Source organism: Emydura macquarii, unplaced genomic scaffold (assembly GCF_026122565.2).
Source record: "Emydura macquarii macquarii isolate MOO-44397 ecotype Brisbane River unplaced genomic scaffold, CSIRO-AGI_Emac_v2 contig_2676, whole genome shotgun sequence".
Lineage (NCBI taxonomy): Eukaryota > Metazoa > Chordata > Testudines > Chelidae > Emydura > Emydura macquarii.
In genome coordinates this window covers 16,791,936-16,819,098 of record NW_027132813.1, presented here as the reverse complement: position 1 = coordinate 16,819,098, position 27,163 = coordinate 16,791,936, and the positions used below count along the sequence as shown (strand labels likewise).

Sequence of the window (27,163 nt, the reverse complement as noted above, 5' to 3'; positions counted from 1 at the left end):
TTTGAAAGTTTGTTGGGGATGGGGGATGAGGGGTCCTTAAAGCGTAGCTCTCTGTCAGATATCTGCAATGCTCATTTTTTAGTTTTGTTTCCTTTGTCTGGTTTGTCGTTTTTCTTATTTATAAAGCCATAAAGACATATGTATGTGTCTCCTCTGTTCTGCGTTTCAGTGCTATTGACAGCAACAGTTAGTTCAGAGCTTAGGTCACTGGCATGAACCCTGGGTTTTTTTTGTGGGGGGGATTCTAACATTAGGAAATTGGGGGCGGGAGGGTTAATAGGAGCATGGGAGGGACAGAGAATTCATTACATTTCTATGGCACCAGTCAGTAACAGAAATCACAGTCATATACTATGACTCCTGCTGACCTATTCCAAATGTGTGGGAAATATCCCATTGATCGTATTCAGAAAGCAAGGTGCATGCACATGCAATTTAAGTGAACAATAACTTTTATTTAAAGAGATACATGGAACACAAAACAAACAATTTTTAACAGGGACTGCAAACGAACCAAAAAAAAGTTGAAATTCCCTGAGAAATGTACAAACATTACTGTCTATGGACCCCTCTCCTCACCTTCCACCTCCCTTCTCCCCTGACAAGGGGGAAATGGCTGTGGAATATTGTGTGGGGGGACAAATGTGGATGTCTCCTGCATGGAATCTGACTAGATCAGGCTCATCATTCTCCTCCTGGATGCCCTGCTGGGTTTCCCTGCAGAGTTTCAGGTGCTAGTGGAGAATGCTGGGCCAGACATCCAGCATGCTCCTCCCTGTCATGGTGGTGAGGTTGGATCCATGGCCTCTCCAGCTGCCACCCAGGCTGCTGCTGGAGGAGCACTGGAAGAGAAGGAGATGGTGCCTGTTCCCAGAGTAGTAGTGGCCATGCCAGGGGCAGGTCCTGAAAGCACTCAGTGACTTCATGAGTGCGTGGTCCTGTGAGAATGGCATACCCCCATTCTCTGTGGCATGACTCCATTTCCAGAAACCGGTTCATCAGTGCCTCATTTTGCCTAAGAGCCCGATCCTCCAGTGCCCTAAGGAACTTGAACTGCTGCTGACTCCTTCTGTCAATGCCAATGAACAATCTCTCCAGAGTCTTTCTCAATCTGCCTCTGCTGTCTCTGGGTTGCTCCTCCTGCCCTCCTGGTGGAATTGTTTCCCTGTTGGCCTCAGAATGTCCCAACAAGTCAAAGACAAAGCTAGCTTTATATTTCATTTCTCATTTGAAGGAACTTAAGAAATCCCTGCACATAACATAACTGTGCTGCTAAAGGTCACAATATTGATACTTTTCAGCATCTCAGGAATCCTGCTGTTACAATCTCCTTCCTTCTGAGACAACTTTTGCAGCCCACAAGGAAGGAACTGAAGGGAATAATGCTAAGCAACCTTGTGATGGGATGTACCAGACCCAAAGCTTCCTGCTGGAGGCCCCAGGGTCATACCACACCATCCTAAAAAGGAGCAGTGGAGCTGAGTCCTCCAAGTGGCCTAGAGAGTCTGCACAGGAAGCAGACAGTCAGGGCCCAGCAGGCCCATACAAAAGGAGCTGCAGTACAAAGCAGTAGTCAGTTGCTGCTGTGAGGTGGAGGAGTAAGGATGGTGTTTTTGGCTGATGGAACTGTAGCAGCATGGACAGAGCAGTTATTGGCAGGAACCAGGGGAGCAAGAGGGAGCTGCTGGGACTTGGTAGCTGAATGCCCTGAGGTAAGGGTGAAGCATTCGTGAAGGTGAAGGGGCTGCGGGGAAGTGACTCAGGGAATGGTAGCAGTGGCAGTGAACTTAAAGGGAGTGCAGCAGCAGGGGGCTGTTATTTGTAGGGTCCCTGGGCTGGGACCTGGGGATCCCCCACTGGCCACAAGTGGTGTGACCTAATCCTAGTGAGGGGTCTTCAGTCCCTGCTCCTGGGGCCAATTTGGCTCCCCTCCTCAGGGATTAAATACCCTGAAGAAGGTCAGTGACATTGGACTTTGATACATTCCAGGATGGGGACCTGAACTGTTTAGTGACCCAGTTGGAGAGCTGGGACCAGAAAGGCCCACAGACAATGCAGGCATTGGCTCCAGGGAGCAAGCCTTGCGGGTATGGCCCCATACCAGGCTGGGATTGTTTAAAGACTGTGGGACTGTTTAAAGGACTGAACTTGGGGAGGGCTATGGCAAGAGATGTTCCAACTGTGGGGTACTTGGATAGGCCCCTGTTAAACTATATACCCCAGAAGGGGTTTGTTCTGCTTGTGTTGCACTACAGACTGTGTGACTCCACCAGAGGGATGAGTCACTGAAGATTTACTGCAACCAGAGAGAGAGAGAGTGCAGGCACGTGCACTGGGCCAGGGGGTGCTCACCAGAGGTGAATGAGCCCTACCCTGTTACAGACCTGTAGTACTGTTATTAAAGTGTTGTAATGTTTCCAGTGCATGAAAGGGTTGGGTGGGGTTCAGTTCCTTTCAAAAGATACATTACCAGTTACCTATCTGTTCTTGAGGGCTGGCCATCATTTGGAGAATGTAGCAGTTTTGAAGATACTAGAATGGAAAAGAGAGGTATTTTTCCAGTACTGTGGCGGAGATCCAGCCACCTGTGCCAAGAAGTGTTTCTGCTAATAATCTATATGTTGCTGTGTAGAAGTGTTCGGTGAGCTATCAAGGTGGACCAAGCAGATGTGCCCTGCTGTTAAACCTGAAGAATCAGTTTGAATTTCTGCTACACCAAAAATGTGCTGAATTATGCTTACAGGCCTCAGAGGCAATTGGAGAGGAAATTGACTGTATTCTAAGCTAGAAGATGGAATTCCCATGGTAGAGGAGCAGGGAACCACCCCTAGCTCCTCCTCCATCACCAGAAAGTCTGGTCCCTGTGTCCAGCAAACAGCATTGAATGGAATGGGGAAACCAAGTAATACCCCAACTGTTTTCTTCCTTGAACTTTCTGATTAACATTACAAGTCAAATGCCTCTCCACTGCTAAGGGACATGCCATGTTTGTGTAACCACTGGTGCAGATCCTTCACCCACCTCACTTCTCCAGGCTTCTGCAGTGTGGCTTAGTGCAGGGAAAGGCAAGATACCAAGGACTGGGAATGGTACGAAACATCTGAAATCATCACTGGGAGAATGGACCACTCTCATGTTCCTTAGACAACTAAAGGCAGACAACCTTCCCAAACCTAAGGCCCACACCCAAGCCAGCAAAAGCACCCCCACCTTCTGCATGGCTCCTGTTCATAAGTGGAAGGAAAGATGGGGTGGCGGAGATGGGTCTTTGAAAAACCATAAATGTCATAAAACTATTCTTTCCCCACACAGCCTTTTCCAAACCTGCTCCCTCCTTCCCTTTCTCCCCAGTTCATGTGGCCCAGGGATTATCCCTGCCAAACTTCTGGCCAAGAAATGCACAGATACAGGGACACAGTAACTGCTCTCTAACAATCTTTGTTGTAGCTTCTGTTAAGTGTGTTATAGTGGTTCATGGGATTTCAATAAAACCATTGATTTACAGCTGTGTGTTGCTCCAGGACCATGTTGGGGTGGAGTGGGGGCTGGGCCAAGGCATGTGGCACTGGACCCAGAGGGGGTATTTCGGGGGGAGGGGTCCATTGTAAAATGTACTAGGCTCAGGTTCTGGTTTCTGCAGCAGCTCTGGGTATTTTTCAGGCTCCACAGGGGGAGCTTCTTCAACTGGGTCCACCAGATAACAGTGCAGAATTGCATGATCCTCTTCCTCTAGATCTCCCAGGATTTCCTCAGGAGTCTCCACTGCCTCCTTGCCCTGCCCCTTGTTGGCATCCCATCATATGATGAGGTTGAGGAATGGGTCATGAGTCACTTTGGACTCCATACTCCTACAGAGCATCTGGTCCAGCTCATCGTAGAACGGGCAAGTGTGAGGTTCCCTCCTGGAGCAATTGTTTGAGTCCTTCACCCTCCAGTACAGGAAACTCAGGTACTTCAAGCCCTCTCAGCACTGGGATAGTGTCCAGTGAATACCAGCCTCCCTGAGCCTCCATGAAGTCTCCTGGTAGAAGTGTATATTCCTGCCACTCTGGGAAAAGACATAAAGGATGGTGTACTCTGACCACACATGGATGAGCACCTGTCTGCGCACCAAAGACCCAATCATAAAACCTCCTATCTGACGAAGTGGGTTACAGCCCATGAAAGCTTATGCTTGCAGAAATTAAATGTTAGTCTTTAAAGTGCTACAGGACTCTCGTTGTTTTAGCTGTATACAGACTAACACGGCTACCCCTCTGGAACTTTTCAGTCATAAAAAGTATTTTTCCCCACACAGGCCTTTTCCAAACCTGCCCCCTCCTTCCCTTTCTCCCCAGTCCATGTGGCCCCTTCACTACACTGTATTGTAGAATGGTTATTGTGTCATGCCACAGAAGAGGCGTCTACATACCCATACCTCTCATGCAAGCTAGCATTCTTGCTGTGTGCATAGGGGGATTATGGCACAACACACATGTAAACCTGTACAGGCACAAGTGTAGATGTAATCTTAATGCGCTGTTAGATTTAAAAAAAAAAAAAATCTTAATCAGTATGTAGAATTTTTCTTGTATTATTCAGTCCTTCTTAACTCTGATCCTGTATTGCACCAAAACTCCCACTAAAGTCATTGGGGATTTTGGATGAGTGAAGAATTTTGGATCAAGCACTAAGCATGTATATGGTATGGCTTGTACACTGCTTTATTCCTATACTTCTTTTTCACTTTGACTGTCTCCCATCATCTTGTCTTGTGATCACCACCTCATCTTGTTTTATTAACCATCTGGTAAAAAAAAGTGTCAATTCCAATTCTAGTTTTTCAAGCAGTCAGAGTTCAATCTTTGAACAGGAACAAAGGAAAGTGGGCCAAATTCATTCTTGATGTAACTTCATAGACTCAGTTATAACAGGGTTTAGTCTCCAACTGTGTTTTCTTTTTTTTTTTTTTTTTTTTTTTAAACTTGACAAGTTTTCAGTTAGGGACCCTGCTGTTGTTCCAATTTTGACTTTTATGGTTTATCAGTTTTGCTTTTTTTCCTTCTTGTGCCACTGTGTTCCAAGCACCTGAAAAAGCTCAATATTCATTAAATGAAAAGCTAATTCTTTTGCTTACTGTTATTTTGACCTGTTTTGTCATGTCGCTTCTCTGAGCTCCACCGTTCTCATTAGAATTCTTCCCTTTCTTTTGTGTCATTGGGAGGCAAATCTTTTCCTTCATTATATCACCGCTAAGATGCCCCTAGTTTTTCCTTGTCATGGGGTAGTGTTTTGAGTTTATCTCATTATTTCATAGATGCCAACAGCAGAAGGAACCTCCTGTACAACACAGACCTAGAATTTCCCCAAACTAATTCTCAGAACATATCTTTTAGAAAAACATCCAATCTTGATTTAAAAATTGTGATGAAGAATCCACTATGACCCTTCATAAATTGTTTCAAGGATCAGTTATTCTCTCAGTTAAAAATTGATATCTTATTTCCAGTCTGATTTGTCTAGCTTCAACTTCCAGCCAGTGGAAGAAGGGGAAGGAACACAAGCCAAAAGAGGGAAAGAACAGATTAAAGAATATTTAGATAAGCTAGATGTATTCCAGTCAACAGGGCCTTATGAAATTCATCCTAGGGTACTCAACGAACTAGCTGAAGCAATCTTGGAATCTTTAGCAATTATCTTTGAGCGAACAGGTGAGATCCCAGAAGACTAGAAAAGAGGAAACATAATAGTTATTTTTAAAAGGGGAACAAAGAGAATGTGAGGAATTACAGATTAGTCAGCCTAACATAAATACCTAGAAAGATACTGGAACAAATTTTCAAACAATCAATTTGTAAGCAGCTGGAGGATAATAGAGTTGTAAGGAATAGCCAGCATCAATTTGTCAAGGACAAATCATACCAAACCAATTTACCAACCTCCTTCTTTGACAGCGTTACTAGTGGATACGGGGAGGGGACAGTAGATGATATATCTTGATTTTAGTAAGGCTTTTGATACAGTCCTGCATGACACACTCACAAGCAAACTAGGGAAATACAATCTAGATTAATTTACTATAAAGTGGGTACACCGCTGGTTGAAAGTCTGTACTCAGAGTCATTGTCCATGGTTCATTGTCGAAACTGGGGGAAGTATCTAGTGGCATTCCACGAGAATCAGTCCTTGGACCAATGCTATTCAAAATTTCTTTAATGACATGGATAATGGAGTGGAGAGTATACTTATAAAATCTGTGGATGACACCAAGCTGTGAGAGGGAGGGTTGCAAGCACTTTGGAAGACAGGAATAGAATTCAAAACAACTTTGACAAAGATTGGGGAATTGGTCTGAATTCAACAAGATGATTCAGTAAAGGCATGTGCAAAGTACTTCACTTAAAGGAAGGGAAAATCAAATACACAGTTACAACATGCGGGAATAATTGGCTAGGTGGTAGTACTGCTGAAAAGGATTTGGTGTTATAGTGGATCACAAATTAAATATACGTCAGTGTGATGCAGCTGCGAAAAAGACTAATATTCTGTGGTGTATTAACAGGAGTATTTTATGAGTGGTGAGGCCTCAGGTGGAATACTGCATCTTGAACTGGTCACCACACTTTAGGAAAGGTGTGGGCAAATTAGAGTCCAGAGGACAGCAACAAATATAATAAAAGGCTTAGGAAACCTGATTTATGAGGAAAGGTTAAAGAAACTGGACATATGTAGGGGCAACCTGGTTATAGCCTTTAAATATGTTAAGGGCTGTTATAAAGAAAAATGTGATCAATTGCTCTCCAGGTCCACTGAAGGCAGGATAACAAGTAATGGGCTTAATCTGCAGTAAGGGAGATTTAGGTTAAATATTAGGGAAAAACTTTCCAACTATAAAGGTAGTTAATCTCTGGAGTAATTGGCTTCCATGGGTGGTGGTGGACCCCTTGTTATTGGAGGTTTTTAAAACCAGGTTAGATAAGCATCTGCCAGGGATAGTATAAATTTACTTGGCCCTGCTGGAGCACACAGGGCTTATCTTGATGACTTCTCAAGGTCACTGTCAGCCCTACATTTCTGAGATTCTGTGTGGGAGCCCATGAGGGGAGAGGGTCTCAGGATGCAAACATCTACACTGCAGTTTTATAGCCCTGCCACCCAAGACCAATGAGCCTGAGTCAGCCAGCACAGGCTAGCTGCGGGTATTTTATTGTAGTATTGACATATCCTAAGTATACACAACACCATTACCTTTATTAGGGGGCATATCCTGCTTGGATTTAGGTGTGTAGGTACTTAGTACAGACAGGCTGTTAACTGGAGCCCTGTGTCCTGAAACTTCTATTTTGCAGAGAAATCAACATAGACAAAACTCAGTCCCATGTTTTAAGTGAAAGGTTGCCTGTGCAACCTTATTTTGACTCTCTTCTTGTGTATACTTTATGATGCAGTCCGTAGTTACATGATCACATACTGTTTTTTCCATAGGACCCAACTCTTTCCCTCCCTGCAAAGCTCTCATTGATCTCCAAGCCTCACCCTAGGCTCCCTGGCTCTGTTCAGAAGACTGTGGAGGGAAGATGAGGATTCTTGCCTGCCCCCAACTTCTGGTGCTCCTTTTTATGCAGGAGACTAGGAAATGGAAGTATGGGTTTCTCTGAGGTCCTACGCTCCTGTTGCTTCTTGGCAGAGGTTAGGGAAAAGAGGGAGTGGGTTCCTCTGATCACCTCCTCCTGGCTCTTGTTGCTCCCTAGTTCTATGAAGAGCTGCTGAGGAAAAGAGAGAGCCTCTTGGCTGTGATCTTAGAAACAGAAGGAGCTCTGTTGTCGTGCAAGCTAAGAATGCTCTCTTGCAGTGCTGGGGAAGAGCATGCAAAGGATTCCTGCCAAAACAGTGCATGAGAGACATGTCGTCATTGTGTTAGTACAAGAGACAGGAAGTGCAACTGGCTGTCAGCTCATATGGACACTGACTGTACACAAAGTGCTATATACAGTGAACAAATGAAAACAAACTGAAAAAAATGTTGAGCTTTTTTCACTAACCTTTCTTAGGCTTCACTGTCTTATGCCCTGATCCTGTGAAGACTGACATATGTGCTGAAGTTTATGTACTATGGCCAGAACTTTCAGAAGAACTCAGGAGCCACAATTGTGGCCAGATTCTCAAGCGCTCAGCTCCTATTTAGGCACCAAAATAAGAAGCCAATTTTAAAAAAAGAATTCAGCATGTTGCTGCTAAGCAGTTTGGAAAAATCTGGCCTTTATTTAGATATCTAATGGGGTGCTGGGAACTTTTGGAAATCTAGCTTGAATTTTAGGTGCTCAGCATTTGAAAGTCTGGCCCCTGGATAGTCCTACTGAAACCAGAGGGACTACTTGCAGTGTGTAAGGTTAAGCATGTGCATAAGTGTTTGCAGGACCAAGACTGTAGGCATTAGATATAGCAATAATAGGCAGCCTCTTTTCATGCATAAATGTGATTTACAAGTTGATGGTGTCTCTTTAACGTAATGGGTGTGAATGGCAAACTTCACATGTTCTGTGACGTAAACTACACTATTTGATTTATGTCTCTGCTGATTTTCAATAGCTATAGAAGAAACAGAAAGAGGCATTTTATATTTATATATTTCTATGAAATAGCTGCCCTTCTAAAAGAATTATTAATCTTCATGACCTACAGGCATTCTGTTGTGCACCAGAAGACCTTTATGCTGATTCCACTGTTATTGAAGGTTGGTATCCTCTACCAAGCAATTCTTGATCTATCATCAACCTGCTCAAATACCCAAGAACATTATGTATGCTTCTAAAATAATCTGTTTCTAGCTCTTTGTTTATACTGCAATTAAGACTACCACAGCTACAATTAAAGGGAGGTGCAGACAGAGACAGCTACTGTAATTGTTATAGATTAATTTGATTGCAGGGGTTTAAAATAATTCTCCCTGCCCTCCTTTCCCCCTTCTCTCTCTCTCTGTCAATGGACAAGAGACTCTGAAAATTCTTGGAAATTGAAAAAGGTCCCATAGTTTGGGCAAATCAATTGGAAAAAATAGCAAACCATCTTTGATTTCACTTCCATGGAAAACAGATAACTTGCACATACATAGCCAGTAATGAAGACACTTAATAAGTTTCTATTTAAGTAAAATAAAGACTTCCCTCTAAATTAATTTCTAATGTATGTGGGTGTTTAACTCTCTTTAATGTGTTAAGCAGGAAGGCAGCCTTGTTAAATGTGAACTGAAAAATATTTTTAATCTGTTTAAGATTCTGAATTAATACCACCATATAGATGTACAGACTTAAAAATTACATATCAATTTATAATATTTAAAAAACAGTCTGGGCTCAGTCCTACAGGGTCGTGTCCATTCTATTCAGTTACCTGCCAAGACCTGCTGTAGTCAAGTTCCCATATTTTCCTGGAAACCAATGACATCCCAAATACCTAAATCAGAGTAAGAGCTGCAGTTGTGTGATTCATCTTGGACTGCGATCTCGTATGCAAAACATATGTGCCTGTTAGGCCATTATGTAAGTTTGAACATATTTGTATTACTGAGGGTATAGTAGGGAAGGAATTAGATCCTAATATTTGCATGATGGTCATCCCAAATCTGAATATCGCTAGAATTTGGCTCTCTCTCTTCCCCTCTGCTCCCAGGCCTATCTGATCATTCTTATTGTTCTTAATCCTTCCATAAAATGAGGGTAGAAGTACCAGTGCTGTCTTTGAGCCCTGATCCCTCTGAGGAGAATATGTAACACTGTGAATGTCTCTTTCCTTGAGCTATCTTTGGAGCTTAGGGTTGCAACACCAGGTTTGCTCTTTTTCATCTCCTCCATGAAAGCCAGTCATTCATTCTTCCTCCCTACTGGCTACCGGGAAGGAGAGTCAGTTCATCTTTGTTCTGCCCTCCTAGAAGAGGCAAGCAAAGACAAATGTCTTTTTTCTCCTTCACTCTTCCCTGTGTTTGGTATTTAAAAGGGCTGAGGATCCAATGGCTCAGAAGCCACCTCCTCTGCACTAAGTAGGCCATGTGGGAAGAAGCTAATCTGGGCAGCTCCATGTTTGACTTTGCCTTCACTACTAAACCGGGAAAGGTGTTCAGCACTTAAGTGTCTGCTACTGCAGCCCAAGGCAGATGCATGTCCAGGTCATGAATATTTAGGACATATTCCAGTGGCTTAATAGCACTACCATTCGTGCTGTTCAGCTATGTTATACATCCCTTCTATGGACTTGGCTGGGAGATGGCCACCTATAGAGCTGCAGCAAGTTGTTTAATGGGAGTCAGGAGGTAGTGCTGCTAGCTCTGAGTTAGTTTTTTATTGGGCGCACTGCTGTTAGAGATACTGGGTAACATTTTCAAAAATAAATAAGCAAATTGAAAGTCAGTGGGACATAAAATCCTAAATCACTTAGGTGTGTGTGACAGATAGGACAGTTTCCTGCAATATCCTTGAAAAACCCTAATATATTAAGTTTATTTATTATTGTCAGCAGGATTGTATGTAACCTCTCTAGTGGGGGAGATGTGACCGATGTAATCACCAAAAAAGTATATTGAAAATGTGCCAGACAAGTATGGATTTTTGGGAGAATAAGCGTTAAGTGGATTTCCTAGGGAGAGATTAATGCATATTACCCAATTCTGGGTATGGAAAATCCCAGCCTGTTGAAACTATGTCCTGAAGAGAAGTTTTTGTCTGTTGATTAGCTGTTACTGAAGACCAAGATTAAAGGCCCAACCCATATAAAAAAACCACTGCTCCGCCCAGTCTGGGTTCTGGTTGTGACTCGAAAACAGTTATGAACTTGTAACCATGGGGAAAATCTAGTTCTGGGATTTGAAGGACTGACAGCTAACAGAGCCTGAGGTTGGAGTTGGGGTCACCTCTGGTAAGCTTTTTGGCATGTGCATACATTCTTTTTTTGTTTTTAGTGTTTTCTCTGTACTGCTTTCACCTTAAGAATAAATGTGCATGGTTATAAAGAGCTGTGTGGTAACTTATAATTGCAGGCAATATATTGGGCATAGCCTCTGGGGAGAAAGCAAAATGTAGACACCGGCCTTTTAGGCAGTCTGGCTTGTTGGAAATATCATAGCTTGGGCAAGATGCTGTGGAAACTGGAAAACACAGGTCAGGAGTGAGACAGATGCAGGTCTTTGCCCAAGAGAGGTGGCAGCTGGGAGCTGAAAACCTTTATGTGGGTGTTCTTGATGGACCAGGATGAGAGTGTGACTGAAAATTTTACCCACTATTTAAATCTTAACCCCCTTTTGGGCATAAAAAATCCATGACCAATTTTGAAATACCAGGATTATTCTTATATTTATTGTGTTCTGTGTTTGTTACCACTCATTTCACACTTGCATTTGCCCCCATTATTACCAAGGGACAAATAATAATTTCCCAGGTTCATTGTTTAATAATCCTCCCCCAACCACACACACACAAGATAGTAAAAGATTTTATTATTTTATCATAACTAAGCATTATGCTCTGAGTAGTTATGGGATCTATCTCTTACTTAACTAAGGGGAAAATAATGGTGCTTTCAGTTAAGTACTTAAAAATCATTAACAATACACCGATTAGCCAAATATCCACAAGGGAAATAAGCCATATAGATTGTTGTGATACATAACCAAGTACATTTTGATGAAAATAAAAACATGTATTTGAAACATACCGGAATGAAATGTGCTCTCTGAATTTCTCATTACTGCACCCACCACAACACATGCCCAAGGCTTTTCTTGTTAAAATGATTTCTTTAAAATTTTGATCAGCTGTCACCAGTCATTGATCACAGACCACTGACTGCACCCTACTTTTCTGAGTCAAACCCTCTTTACTTCTTATCACTTACTTCATAAGACATCCATAGCTGCTTTCCCTCTTATAATGAATTTTTGCCATTAGTGTATCATCACAAGACCATAGGTGCACATTGGTATTCTTTTTTTAACTGTGCCAACTGAAATAGGAATAAACTAACTGCCAAAAAAATTCAAGCACAATAAAAACAGGGCCACATTTTTAAAGGGTCTCCTTAGTTGCAAATTTAAGCCTCAATCCTGTGAACACCTAGACATTTACTTAACTTTACACACATTAGCAACACTGTTGAACTCATGGGGAATACCCATGTGTATAAATCATGTATGTGGACAAATATATGTGTTCAGGATTAGGCCAGGTGTTTCCTAAAGAAATGTTTCATTATTGAATAACCTAACAAAGAGCACAAACTCCTAAAGAGCCAAGAGGGACTACATAACTCCCTTTATTTATTTTTACATTACTGCAATTAACACTATCAGATTATGTAATCCTTAGCTATTTATTTATTTATGATGATTTAAAAAATTTCTTTAACTGTGTGTGTGTGTATGTGAGAGAGAGAGAGAGAATAAATAAAAAGTGGTAGAATTCCCGATCTATAAAAATGTGTGCCAGAATTAATCATGTTATGCCTATGTTGCTGCTTTTAACATGAATTCTGTAAAAGTGGGTAAACGTTATTTCTGGTGTATGCATCTTGAAAATGTTATGCCTTTGTTTATTGTGTACTACAGCTTTAAAATTTCTAAGAACTCTGCCTGTGTGCAGAGACCAGGTCCATTTTGTTATCAGAGCTGCTGCTGCTAAGGAGACTAACATACCAGGCCTTATATATTGATGTTTAATTTCTTGTTGTTTACCTAATCTAAAATAAATCATTATAAACAGGAAGTATATTTTGCTCTTTGTGCACAGCAATATTGAGTCAAATTCTGCTCTCTGTTATACTTGTGTAAAGCTGGAAAAACTCCACTGAGTTCATTGGAGTTATTTTGGATTTACACTGGAGTAACTGAGAGCAGAAATTGTCCCAATGCATCGTGATTTTAAATTAAATCTCCAATATTCAGTGCATCTTTCTCAACTTGACATTTTAGACAATTTGGGCAAGGTTGTTCAAATACAAGCTTGTGATGGGGCAGGAGCCCAAACTTCATTTCCAGCAAGCAAGGAGTTAACTCTTACACAGGTGTCACAGGGGAGACCCAGGTAAATTACAAAAGAAGGCTGAGAGGAATGAAGGAAACTTTATAAGAATAGTAACTTGCGAGGCAGAAGACCTGTGAGCTGGCAGAACTCCTATCTATTGTTTACAGGTTTTACCTCAAATTTGCAGTTTTTCTGGGTTTTTTAGCTAGAAACAAACTTTTTTCTTGCTGTATTTCTTATATACTGTCTGTCTTTTCCATTGCTTAACCAGCCAATGATCTCTACTTTCTACTTGTCACGTATAATTTTGCAGGTACAGTACTGCATACTTTATTTATTAAGTTTTAGGATGTTTGCCAAGTAATACTGTAGCTTTTAATCTAGTCCGCATTAGCTGTCAGGTAAGCTTCATCCTATGCCTCCAGACTAGAGTTCTGTAAAAATGAGGATTGGGAAATACCGGGACGTAGAATTTTGTGGTGTTATACATTCCAGAGAATAACTTTACTTTCATTAGTAAATTTGATGAAGGACATAAAGAAAAGAATATGAACAAGTTTATAGGATGTACTATCAAGCTTCTCTTTATTGGGATAGAGGATTTAAAGACAGGAACAAAATGTGTATATTACAGAATGGAAAATATCCTTCTGTAATCTTTCTTGACATCTTGGGATTCAGACAAAATAATGAAACCGGATATTTTGCAGACTATAAAACAAAAGGTTTGCCTTTCCAGGCAGGAGATTTTCAAAAGTGCCCATTGGATTTAGGAGCTCAAGCATCATCGACTTTCGATAGAGCATGGGTTCCAGCATGAACCTGAAAGTCTACACAACAATTAAATGGTCCTGCAAGCTTGAGTCAGCTGACAGGCTAGCTGGGGATCTTTAATTGCAGTATAGACATACCATAAAAGATCTGGGGTCAGATTGTGCCTGGTCCTTGACCAAACATGCCAGAGATGATGGCCTAGAAAGTAAGATATGAGTCTGGGACTTGGATTCATGATCCTTGTCCAGCACAGATTTTGTACATGTTGTTGGTTAAGTCACTTAGTTTCTTTATGCCTCTGTTCCCCATCTGTAAAATGGGGATAATCCTACCCTACCTCACAGGGGTGTTGGGAAAATAAGTCAATTAAAAATTGTGAGGTGCACAGATATATATCTTGTTTGCAGGAGGGCACGTGGAGCCTTCTACTCTCTTGCACCTCTTTGCAGTGGGTAGGCGTAATGGCAATCCTTTTCCTCCATTTTAGTATCCCATAGGACAGAAATAGGGGTGGGGGGAAGGCATGGCTATAACCCAGTCCCTTTTCCTGGCCAGCAGAGATGACAGCAGCTATATTTCCTTTTCATGCCAGGTTGCTCTGAGATGCATTGTTTATGCCCTCTCAGGCACAATGCCTCTGAAGGTCTCCCTGACTCTGTGTAGCCCTCGTCTTCCCTCAACACAAGTTAATGCCTGTTAGTCTCAATGTGGTAGTGACAGTTGTTGCAGGAGTCCACTCTCTCGAGCTGCAGGGAAGGAAAGAAATTATGCATTTTTGGAAGAAATTTCTTAATTCACTGTGTACAGTAGCTGTAAGGACAGGGCAGTAGGAGAGGACATAAGACACTGGAACAGGGAAGTCATAGTGCATCGCCAGGCAGGTGACCTGGGAAGTAGGGAGGACATGGTTAGTCAGTCAAAAGTTAGATAGGACAGCAGCAGACATCATGCCTTGACACTAATTAAGCCAGCTGGGATCTTGTAAATAGTTTCCATGCGACTGAAAGATGTCATGCTGGACCTGATGAACCACATCTGTACAAAGCAGCTTGTCTAACCAATTTAATTTCTGAGAAAGAAAGTGTGGTAAAAACATGTTATGCATGCAACTCACTTTAAATTGTTAAATGAAGTGCTCAGCTTTGTTCTAAATTAGTTATAATTTTGCATATTCTATTTGCTTCCACTCTTAGTCAAGCTTTATTTGATCCTTTCTTAAACTAACTTACCAGGCAAGAACACTGATTTAAAAAAAAAAAAAAAAAGAAAGAAAGGCTCAGGGAGGAGAAATTTCTGAATTTTGTGACATTCGGCTTAAAATTTTTTTTTCAAAGAGATATTATTTGGTCTGTTGATTTAAATCACTTTTTTCTATATGAAACTGTTGCATGTATTTATTATAATGCTGGTAATAGAACAAATACATCTTGTACAAAAACCTCCCAGCAGGTACCATCAACATCTTGCATAAAATTTTTTTGTTACGAATGATCACCCAGACTAAAAAGCATCTAGTAGATTCAAGAGAGAAATTTCTATTCCCTCTTGTCGGAAATTCTAAATGTAGTTGGAAATAAATAATGGATATACGCTGTTGGGAACCATAACAAAACAAACACATAACAGTATTAATAAAACAAAAGTAATTTGCAGAATGTTCTTTCTAGTTGTACTGATTATGAATTCATTGTTTACCCCACATTTCCATGATGTATTTTGAAGCAATGGCAATTCCTGCAAAGGGAAAGCTGAGGCAGACTTTTAATACCTGGGGATGGGAGAGGATTTATCAAAAAGTAACCAACAATGACAGCAACTGGAGAACTTTAGTCAAAAACCAGGCAGAGTGATGCTAACTTAAAAAAAATGGCAGCCAATGAGGGCTAAGCAAACCTTCCAGCACATCTTTTAGTAACAGACATAGTCCTGGTTAGCAGGCAGATTACTATTAGAAAATTAAGGGCCCAATCCAAAGCACATTGAAGTCAATGGGCTTCAATAAGGATTGGATCAGGCCGTAATCTGACTTTTCATCAGAATAAACCTCTCGGTTGTTTTTTTTTTCCTCCTACTCATAAGATGCATTCAGAATTTTTTTTTTTTTTTTTAAACAGTTTCCAGGCTTTTATTTTTCATTTTTGCAGCTACTCTTGTTGCAGTAATGGCCTCTTCTTGCTGAAAATTAATTATTGAGTGCTCTGATGCTTTTATCAAACTTTGTTCTCCAAAGTATGTTTCTTTTTTATATTGGAGTACTATGCTGTTTCTGCTCCAGGTGAACAAACCTCTTAGCTTTACTCCACAACCCTCTCATCTTAAAGTGCTTGTGAGGTGACATTTTTATAAAGAGCTGCATTCCAGAGAATGCTTGAATATGTAGTGAAATAAAATAAATGCCTGCTCTATAAACAGATTTTAATCCTCATCCAGGTGCTAGTTCTCTTTAAAATAAAAATAAAAAGTCTCTTGTGGTTTTAAGCTACACTTGTTGCTTATAACTACAACTTCACACACACATTTTACAGTAATATATATTGGCATGTTTATACTGTATGCATGCCTTTTAGAGGAAGCACTGTAACTGCCTATCTGGATGGAAAGACATATGTTTACTAATAAAACAGGGTTACTGCTTTGAATCAGCATATGCTGGGTTACACTGAAGTCAATAGGAGTTTTCCCATTAGCCTCGGTGAACCAGGATTTGGCTGGTTCCAGATGGTTCTTGTGTTCAAGTCTTTATTTGAATTCTCATAACTGAGATACAAAAGGCTAGAACTCCTGATTGGATACCAGAAACACTAGTCACTTGAGTAAACATACCAGATTAGAAAACATAAGAATAAAATGGGCCAAATATTGCTCATGCACATAGTCTTCATAGGTACTCCCTTATGAAGTGAATGGGGCTACATGTCTAAGACAAGCAGGTTATAGCACAGTGCTAAATAACTTAATTTCATGTATTTTATTATTCTAGTCTGGAATATAAAAATTAAAATTTGACTTTGTTTCATGAAAATTGGTTTTTAAGTAAAATTTAGAATATTTTTGTCATAGTTAATTTGGCCCAATTCTTTGTTTTAATTTCCTGCCCTTTTTTTTTCTGTTTTCAAATTTTGTTTTCCAGGCTGACAGTCTTTTACAACTAAATCTTTGATTTATCTACAGAGCAAGAGTGGAAGTAGCATAGACAACAGATGTACAAAACTCCTGATCATAGTTTTATTGTGCCAATGTGCCTGTTCTGGTTTGACCATCTCTAAAAATGAGAGAATAACTCAGTTTTCAAGCCAATTCCATATCTGGCTTCTCTGACACTGCAAGTAAAATGCCAATGATTTTGATGGGTTTTTCTGAGTTGTGGACACTTGTCCACTAGGAATTAGAGGCTACCATACTCAGTACTTCACTTAGGCCACCAGGCAAAACTGGTTTTGAATGATCTGAACAAAAAAATAAGTCTAAAATTTTTCTTGACCGATAAACTCTTTTCTTTCCCTACAATTGAATAAATCAGATAGCCAAACAGATCTTGGCCCACATCTCCCAAATCACTACAATGCTGAGACTTTGGGCTGGTTCACACTTACCACGTGATTCGGCGGCAGTCAACGGGAGTTATGCAAACTACGCAGAGTGGTTTGCGTAACTGATGTCGACTGCTCTGCTTCCCTTCTGCGCACTGTTCTCACTGCGCTGAGCTACTTGAGGGGGTGGACTTACTTCCTGATCCATTGAGCAGCTCTCACTGACTGCTCAGTCGATCAAGAAAGATCAATCTGGCGGCAGTGATTTTTGCCAGTCAGTCTGAACATAGCCTAAGCATGAGAAACATCTGCTCAAAAGGTCACTTTGAAAAGCAATAATACAGGCATTTAGCATCAAGTTTCATCTAAACCTTTCATATAATGTTCTTCCTATCATTTTTATTTTAGCATCCTTAGAAAGAACTATACCTGAAAGACTGTGTAAACAAAAAGCTGGGGCAATGAGATGGCAGCATAAGAGACGTGATTTATGCTCAGCCTTTATAAAAATGATGAGCACTGTGGCATGTCCAGGACATAAACTAGAAACCTTTCATTAGGCAAGGAAACTGGTTTCTGTTGTATGACTACATAATTTAACATATACGTATTTAGTGAGTGTCTGATTGTAGTATTTTGCCGAATAACAATGGACAGCAATAAATTATAGCCACGTGAATTTTATTTGATCATTTATAGCAGCAGAACATTAGCAATAAGAAACAACCAATATCAATAGTTAGTAAACCTCAGTCTCACAAAACAGAACACGAGTTAGATATTGCTTCTTATATTCTATTAAGAGTATTACTGTTTTAAACCACATCAGAAATCTAGGTATAATAGCACGAGCCTTGACATAAGATGATTTACCATGGGGTCTGATCCTGCAGGGTGCTGAGAACTCTAAATTCCTGTTGTCCTAGTGGGAGTTGAGGATGTGGCCTGTGCTTATTTGCATATGCTGTACTAGTTAGGGCTATATTTTTTATTTAGATTGAAATATGAATGTATCACAAATATAGGAATAGAAAAAATAAAATAGAAAAATAAATAAATATTAGGGACCTGATTTCTCTCTCTCATTGGCATAAATCAGGAATAACACTGCTAAAGACACTGTAATTACATTAGTGGAAAAACTGGTAAAAGCAAGGGGAGATCTGGGCCCTTAGCCCTCTGAATCAAATCTTTTTTCAAGTTCTGGGGGAGAAAAAGAGAGAGACACACACTCATATATACACTTTTCTTTCCCTCATGTGAGGCTCTTTCCCTCTTAGCCAACACTGAGGAGATTTGCATTCTCAAGTAAAGGCCAAAAAGCCCATGCAGCATGAGCAGCAGTTTATACCTTGATACCCCAATAGATGCATCCTTCCCAAGAGTAGTCCTGCCAGCATGGGGTGGAATAGAATAACTTTGTGGCCCATCATGCTGCAGCGTGCTAGTTGCTTTTGCATTCCCAAGGAATACATTGCTCACAGCTATTGTAGCTCTGCCATGCTTCTGTTGGTAGCTGCATTTGTGCCTTCAAGTTTCTGGTTAGCCATGTCTTCTTTCTCTTCTCATCACACTCATTTTCTCTGATCTGTGCTTTCCTTCATCTGCAACTCATGTGGTTATTCCCATACATTTTGCAGTAGATTAGGATTAATCCTGTCCTTCCTCTTGCCCTGCACACTGCTGTGTTCTTACACTTTCTTGTCTCCAAACACATTTGCATGGCAACAAGCTGAAATCAACCCACCAGTTTTTCTGGTAGAATGTAAAAATTTCAAGGATGAAATGAAGTCAGTGATTTCAATGAAGCCAAGATTTCACCCCAGATGCTCACACTGGTTATAAAGAGCCCTACAAGAGGCTTAACACCTCCAATAAGCCCTCTCACCTCACAAGGTGGAGCCCAAAAGGCTTTGGAAACTAGCAACCAATACAGACCCAACCCTGTTTTCTTTGTTGTCAGTGTGATTCACGAGTATGAAAAGAATGAAAGACTGGGCCGTATCTGGTTTATTCTTCTAAAGAATTAATCTCATCCTGTCCACAGTTCCACACCTAATTTTTTCTCGTTCAGCTTGCTGAAGGGAGCCCTTCTTATAGTTTATCATCCTATAAATTACTTTTTTCATATGCCACTTCCATATCTCTCTCAAAACAATCAGTAGGAAAACCTGCCTCCCTGTTAATTCAAGAGGAGTAAATGTTTTCATGATAGTAGAGAGAGAATTGAAAACAAACAAACAAAACCTCCCACCACCTGTCCCCTTATATATTCCTTTTCATAATGGAATGGTGGAAACTACATTGTTTTTTAAACTGAATTATTTTTAAGATGTACAACTGTGCTGTCGTCTCATTAAAATACATATTCTATAGACTTGAAGAGATGGAAAACAAAACAAAATAATAAAACACAACAAGGCATGTTTTGGGTCCCATTAATCTGCACCTTTAGTAGTTGAAAGTGTGAGGTATCAGTTTATGTGAGACGTTCATATTAATTTACCAATAATAGCCTATATTGGTTTGTTTTCTTAGTCAGGTTCATGCTCTGTAAAGTGTGTTCTAACTTTCCTTAGATGCTGTTGTAGGTAATTTTAGTATCACTAATTTTATGGATTGAAACTGTATCCAGTAATTTCTTATTTAAAAATTGGAAAAGCAATTCCAAAAGCAAAACAACACACTCCCGTGCCCCATTCTAATTATTAATTACATTTGTTTGCACAATAATACAGATTTGGATTCTGCAATCTCTTATTTGTGTGAAAAAGAATTACTCACTTCAGTAAGGGGTTGCAAGAGCTAGCCTATATAAGCTAGACACAAAAATATCTTTCATGAATTTCTCTTGGCAATTTGAGAATCTAGCTTGTCTTGGCAGGCCTGTTTGTCAAAAGGAAATATGCTTGACTTATTTAACAACATGATGGTAAAAGAGTCAAACTGTGACCAGGTCTTGTTAGATTGAGCAAATGGCCTATTTGTCAGCATGCAGTTCATGATACTAGCTCTTATTTTCCACAGTCCACATCGTGGCTTGCATGACACTGCAATAATTTGTTTTCTAGCCATTGATAAATCAGCTAGAGAAGAAAATATATACAATATACCTTGTCATCAAATCGTCGTTTTCTAAATCATTAAACCAGAAGCATGTATATGTTAGTAAAATTGCTGACAACCTAACACAGGATAGTGTATGCCTGTTAAAATTTTTATTGATTGGTGCTCTCTTTCACTACTGATGAATCATTAATATCTCTGTTTACTGATGCCAAAACATCATGCTTTTCCTGGTAGATGAATACAAGGAAAATAAATATTCAATATATCAAAAGGCCACTATAAGTAGGTTAAGGGGGGATTGCATTTTTGTATAAAAAAGCTGTTTGAGAAGAAGTGTGGGGTAGTGGCTAAACTGTTTCTACATGTGCAAGTCACGGTGATTGACAAAAATGTTTTCTATCATTTGGCAAGAAGATTGTCTTTCTCTTTTTTATGTAGGCCTTCCCACCATTATCCATTCCTTTGTCACCTCAAGGTTATATCATTGCAATATGGTCTCCAAGAGGCTATTCCTTTATGTTTGAAAATTGCAGCTAATGTAGAATTTGGTTTCCAAACTATTAAATGGAATTTTTCCATAGTGGGCACAATACACCAGTGCTTTGTATTGGCTACCAACTGATTTCCAGATGATGTTTAAGATGTTGCTATATCATGTATGGGTCCTCTGCATGATACTGCAGCATTTTCAATCTTCTGAGATGCATGAGTTACTAGCTGCCTCATTTAAATGGAAGGGATGTGAGGGAAGGAATTCTTGGTGAAAGATCCTTGCCTTTTGAATGTACTTCCTTCCCCACATCCTCTGACCTTTGGTCCACCAGCGACTGCATATAAGGACATTCAAGTCACACCGCAAAGCTTATCTGTTCTCCAGTTCTTTTCTGATGGAAGAATCTAAGTTCTGGAGTTGTGAGGAGGAATGGATTTGGTAGTTTTTCACTTTTGATTACTAGTTCAATTTGTATGAATTATAGGTTTTAATATATTTTGAACATGTCAGACCTTTGGATTTAAGGGACACTTAAAATAAATCTAAATAAATATAAATAGATAAAATACAGCAACTTTTTAAAAAAAGCCCACATTCTGCTGTTTTAAGGCATATTTCTGGAATGCTTCTTTGAAAGCATGTGACAGCAAAATCATAGAGCTTACTGATAGTTTGTCCCTCTAAAATGAAAAATGAAATATCAGGTTTGTGAAAAAGCATAAAAAGATATGCTGATGCTCAGATGTTCTCTTTATAAGAAAATTAGTTATTTCCGACCACCTTCCATAAGTCATCTCTTCTTGACTCTTTATGCTGACACTTTTACCCTTGAATTTCAATGTAACACACATTTCAGCACTGGCATCAGCAAGTATAATCTCTGCCCCAGAAATTCCATAGTACATCAGTACCAATGTTTATGCCATTATATAGTACTGGATCTGCTTCTGTACTGGCTATTGGAACATCTCATTTCAACCAAAATATGTGGCCATGTGAAAGTAAAATGTAATTATTCTATTAAAGAGAAAATACAGCAATTCTTACATTGGGGATGAAAAAGCATTTTGCGTAAAATAAACAATGAGTTGTAAATCTGAATTTACTCTTCTGCATCACATATTATATTGTGCTTGGCATTTATAAATGGCAGATATGGGCCAGAAGTCTGTGAGCAGAGGTATCTCTATGGTAACAGGTTTCATCTTTCAAAGATAGCACACAAATTGCAAATGAGGTAAATTTCAGTCTGATTTTGCATTATCTAATGCATTGTGAAATTAAATCTGTTCCTGGTTTACCTACTAGGGCCTGACTATGAACATTTTAAGATAATTTGTTTGTTTAGTATATTTATTTAAATATATTAGAATCTAGCATATAAATTATTAGCAATGTGTTACAACAGGGAGTCTGACTTGTATCTTCTCACTTAAGGGAGTTTCAGCAAAGATTTACTGATAAATCTTCCATAAACCATAGGTGCAAAGTGTGTGCAAGAGGCATCTGGGCTCCAGAATGTTGCCATGACCACACTATCCCTTGCTGAAATTATTCACTCAAAGCCAATAAATTATTACTTCAATGGTCTTGAGTGATGAACGCTGTCTCATTAGAGTGTTTCATTTATTTTGCCATTGGCACATTTTATGAAAGTTGGAGGATTTGCTGTAGAAGTCGGATGGCATATTTAATCAGAGTGCATGGGTAAAAATAAAGGTATAATGATTTATATTAGCACCTTTAAAAAGAAAGTTAGTCCTTGGATCTCTTTTTGAAGGCAGATAGGATAAGGACCAGAAATTAAAATATGATTATCCAGATTTGTGTTGATGCATCTATGACTTAGTGTAAGCATTAGATAATGGTCTAGAGCAATGATTTTCTAACTTGAGGGGTTGGAAAGTCATTTTGCCTCCATAGCCTCTTTCCCTGTCTTATTGTAACAGACAAAGGAACTATGATCCAACACAGAAAAGGAGAACTACAAGCAATGTTTTACACTGTCAGCAAGATCAAACGACTGATAAAAGGCAACTGCTAGATTTAACATGCCTTTCTCAGAATAAATTATCTTGTATAACACTCTCCACTCCCTTTGATTTTCCTTGTCTCTATAGACCTTCTTCCTCACTGCTGATCTTTATGCATATAACACAGCATGGACAGACACAACAAAATGTAAAACACTCCACAGCTTGTTAAGAAACAACAGTTATGTACAAACTGGGTCAGGAAGAAACAGCAACCTAGACTGTGATCTTGTCAGATTTTTGTAAGATAAATAGGATCAAGCTGGTCAGTATTTAAATGGAAGACTTGCAAGGAACACAGAAGTGCTACAGGAAGTGGTCTTGCTAATTCAGCAAGTGCACACTTCCATACTGGTGTCAGTACTGATCTACCTCTACATAACAGTCTTAGTACTACACTGCTGGAGATTGCAGGTAAAATTATGGCCATCCTCCCTATCACTTATCCCAAATACGATCACAAGATCTGGTCAGGAAATGCTTTGTGTTCCTAAAAAAACTTTAGTTAAAGTCTTTATTTTTGGCAGTTATTCTTCAGAAGTTTCAGGTTTTCATCAAAAAATAAAAAACTAAAAAAAAAAAATTCAGTTCAGTTTTTGGTTGAGATTTTTCAGTTTTTAATTAGCAAAGAAAACAACACAAAAATCAGGTTTTTTGGCTGAACTTTTTTGGGGTTGCAAAACCTAAAATACTTTTATTTGGTGGTTTTCAATGACCCTCCCCCCCAAACACACATCTCCCACTGAATTTTCCATTTTGACAATAAAAGCCATTTTTCATTGGGGAAAAAAAAAAAAAAAAGGATTGAATGAAAAGTTTAGACTAGTTCTGACTGTGCAACCCCAAAGTATGTGTCCACAATCTATCAGTTTTTTTCAGTCACTCTTCTTAAGAAATTAGTGTACTTCTTACAATGCTATTTTCTCATTATCTTCATACTGTTAGACAACAACAGTAATCTTCTCAGTTTCATGGACTCTTCGTGAGCTTCTAGATATGGAAGCCCAAGCATACATGTTCTTTCCTGATGCCAATGGACTCATGACATCTGAAGCTTAAGTCTGTGTGGGTAATGACTATCTGTAGCATTTTGAAGGTAATTTTATGTGTTAAATGATTAAAATAAATTTATAGCCGCAGTCTTCTATAGCAACTCTTATTTCAGCTTGCTTTTCCAAATCTTTCAAGGTAATCCCATTACTAATTTTCAGTTAACAGAAAGAATCATAGAAGATGAAGGTTGGAAGGCACCTCAGGAGGTCATCTAGTCCAACCCACTGCTCAAAGCAGGACTAACCTCAGCTAAATCATCCCAGCCAGGGCTTTGTCAAGCCGCACCTTAAAAACCTCTAAAGATGGAGATTCTACCACCTCTCTAGGTAACCCATTCCAGTGCTTCACCACCCTCCTAGTGAAAAACTTCTTCCTAATACCCAACCTAGGTCTCCCCCACTGCAACTTGAGACCATTGCTCCTTGTTCTGTCATCTACTACCATTGAGAACGGCCTAACTCCATCCTCCCTGGAACCCCCTTTCAGGTAGTTAAAGGCTGCTATCAAATTCCCCCTCATTCTTCTCTTCTGCAGACTAAACAAGCCTAGTTCCCTCAGCCTCGCCTCATAAGTTTTGTGCTCCAGCCCCCTAATTATTTTTGTTGCCCTCCACTGGACTTTCTCCAACTTATCCACATCCTTTTTGTACTTGTCATTGTTGAACCTCATTAGATTTCTTTTGGCCCAATTCTCCAATTTGTCTAGGTCACTCTGTATCCTATCCTTACCTTCCAGGGTATCTACTACTCCCCCTAGCTTAGTGTCATCTGCAAACTTGCTGAGGGCGCACTCTACCCCATCCTCCAGATCATTAATGAAGATGTTGAACAAAACCGGGCCCAGGACCGACCCCTGGGCCACTCCACTTGTTACTGGCTGCCAGCTAGCCATCGAGCCATTGATCATCTGTTGAGCCTGATGATCTAGCCAGTTCTCTATCCATTTTATAGTCCATTCATCCAACCCATACTTCTTTAACTTGTTGATAAGAATATTGATTATGATTAAAGATTAATGATGTGTTTACAAATTTTGCTTATATTGTCATTGTTGTTCATCTTATTATAGATCAGTTTTACAAAGTATAAATAATAAAGCTACTGTTGGCATATTAAAAATAGATTTAGTTCTTCTGGGGACAAGACAATATCTTGGATGGAATAATGAAAATATTTTTCTATCAAATAATTTGTACTTGTAATTTATATAATAATAATTTGTAATTTGACATTTTCATTCTACAAAAAAACCAAAACCAAAACAAACCTTTTAAAAGTGAATTTAATGTTGCTGAATAAAATTGCATGGCTGACAAGTTCTAGAAATTGAACTATTTATTTATTATCAGAGCAAGAGCAGCACATTTTTAAAATCAGGACAATTCTCCCCATTACCCCAACTAAGATCAGGGCCCATTGTGCTAGGCACTGTACAAACATAGAATAAGAGACTTTCCTTGTCTTGAAGAGGTTACAGTCAAAATAGACAAGACAGAACAGGGTTTGTGGGGGAAGCCGTGGAACATACAAGCAGAGTGAACAATGTGAAAGTTTTCAAACATCACATTAATTCAAAGATTTTTTTTATTGGTTTGTTTCTATTTTTAGTGTGTGTGTGTGTGTGTGTGTGTGGGAGGGGAGGATTTCGGAGGGAATTAGCTAAAGAAAAACAAAGGACGGGAGAGGGCACATTGAAAGGATAAGAGGAAGAGGGGAAAGGAGAAGAGGAGGGAAGAATAGAAATATGGAAGTCAGGTGAAGCGAGGCTGAAGTGAAGACACTGAAGGAGGAGGGAGTTGGTGTGAAGAGCACCTCAGCAGAGGGGAAAGAATGTGTGTGATAGTTGGAGCAGGACATAGGTGCTGGAACTAGAAGTGTGTGTGTGGGGTGCTGCTGCAGCCCCTAGCTTGAAATGGTTTCCATTATATACAGGGTATACAGTTTGGTTCAATTGCTCTCAGCACCTCCACTATAAAAAATTGTTCCAACACCCTGGAATCAGGATGGTGTGATTGTTATTCAGTATGCATGCCCATTCATTCAGGCCTTAGCTTTAATTAGACAACTTAGTTCTAGTTAGACAACCTGCTACTAGAAAATAGACTGAAACCAATAGCTTGTATCATGTAGGCCCACTAAATTGTCATCAGATAAATGACCTGAAGAAGAGCTCTGTGTAAGCTCAAAAGCTTGTCTCTCTTATCAACAGAACTTGGTGCAATAAAAGATATTGCCTCAATCTCCTTGTCTATCAGAGATAGTAACAGCTTTCAATCACTATTGGACTTGTGTCACATTCAAACTGGTGACTTTACTCTGAAGGCTCCATGTAACATTACTATCTTTTTGAGGAGCGCAGATCCACAAAAGTTTTTGAAAACGTTAGCAATTTGTTGGTTAAATAAAATTATATTGACTGCACGCTGTGGCCCAGTTTCTGATATCAATTACACCAATATGGATCCAGAATAACTTCACTGAAATCAATGGAACTATTCTAGTTTTGCACCAGTGTATATGAAAAAGGAATCTGGCCTAATATGTTACTTAATTTTCCCTTTCCACAATTTGTTTAAGCATTAAAGACAATCATTTTTCTGCCACTTATTCTTCCCTGCCCTTTTGGCACACCTATATGTGGTAGAATTATTAATTTAATTCATTTTGAGTTACTCTACTATTGTAGTCAATGGCTTCTGGTTGAAATAGATTGGAGTGCATTGTGTTTTCTACTTATTTTCTTTTACTTATCTATTTAATTTTTTTCTCAAAGTTTTGCATTTTACTATAAAAGCTATACTCAAAGTTATTCATCTCTTTTATGCTGTTTTGCAGGATGCCTTGCTAAAGAGTTGGTTGAAATTCAGTAGATCTTCATGAATTAGAAACATGGGTTCATTAGAGATTTGTTGAACTCTTTTCCATGCCCCATCTGTTTGTTCCTGTGATGGTGACTAACCCTGTCTGCTATTCTATCTGTTCTAGGCTCCTGCATCTGGTTTTCACAAAAAGTCAAGAGCAGCATCAGCAGAGTTGTTGGTGGGGAGAAAAGATGCAACTCTTAGAGCAGAACAATGGATTACTGAAAGTGGTGAAGCATGAAGGTCAGTATCAAATCATCAACCATTCTGAAATCAAACTATTTCTTTACATTCCACATTGAGGGAGAAGAAAAACTTGTGTACATCCTCTCCCCTGCATTGGCTGTAGTTGAGAAAGCACCAGG

The 27,163-nt window shown here is 39.6% G+C and overlaps 1 long non-coding RNA gene across 1 annotated transcript; it reads left to right on the top strand.

Annotated features, from left to right (window-relative positions):
* Window positions 1-1,583: 1,583 nt before the first annotated feature.
* LOC137164217 (uncharacterized) lies at window positions 1,584-26,922 on the top strand. Its single transcript, XR_010922971.1, has 3 exons — window positions 1,584-1,712; window positions 8,662-8,713; window positions 26,773-26,922. It is a non-coding gene; the product is annotated as an uncharacterized lncRNA (long non-coding RNA).
* Window positions 26,923-27,163: the final 241 nt, after the last annotated feature.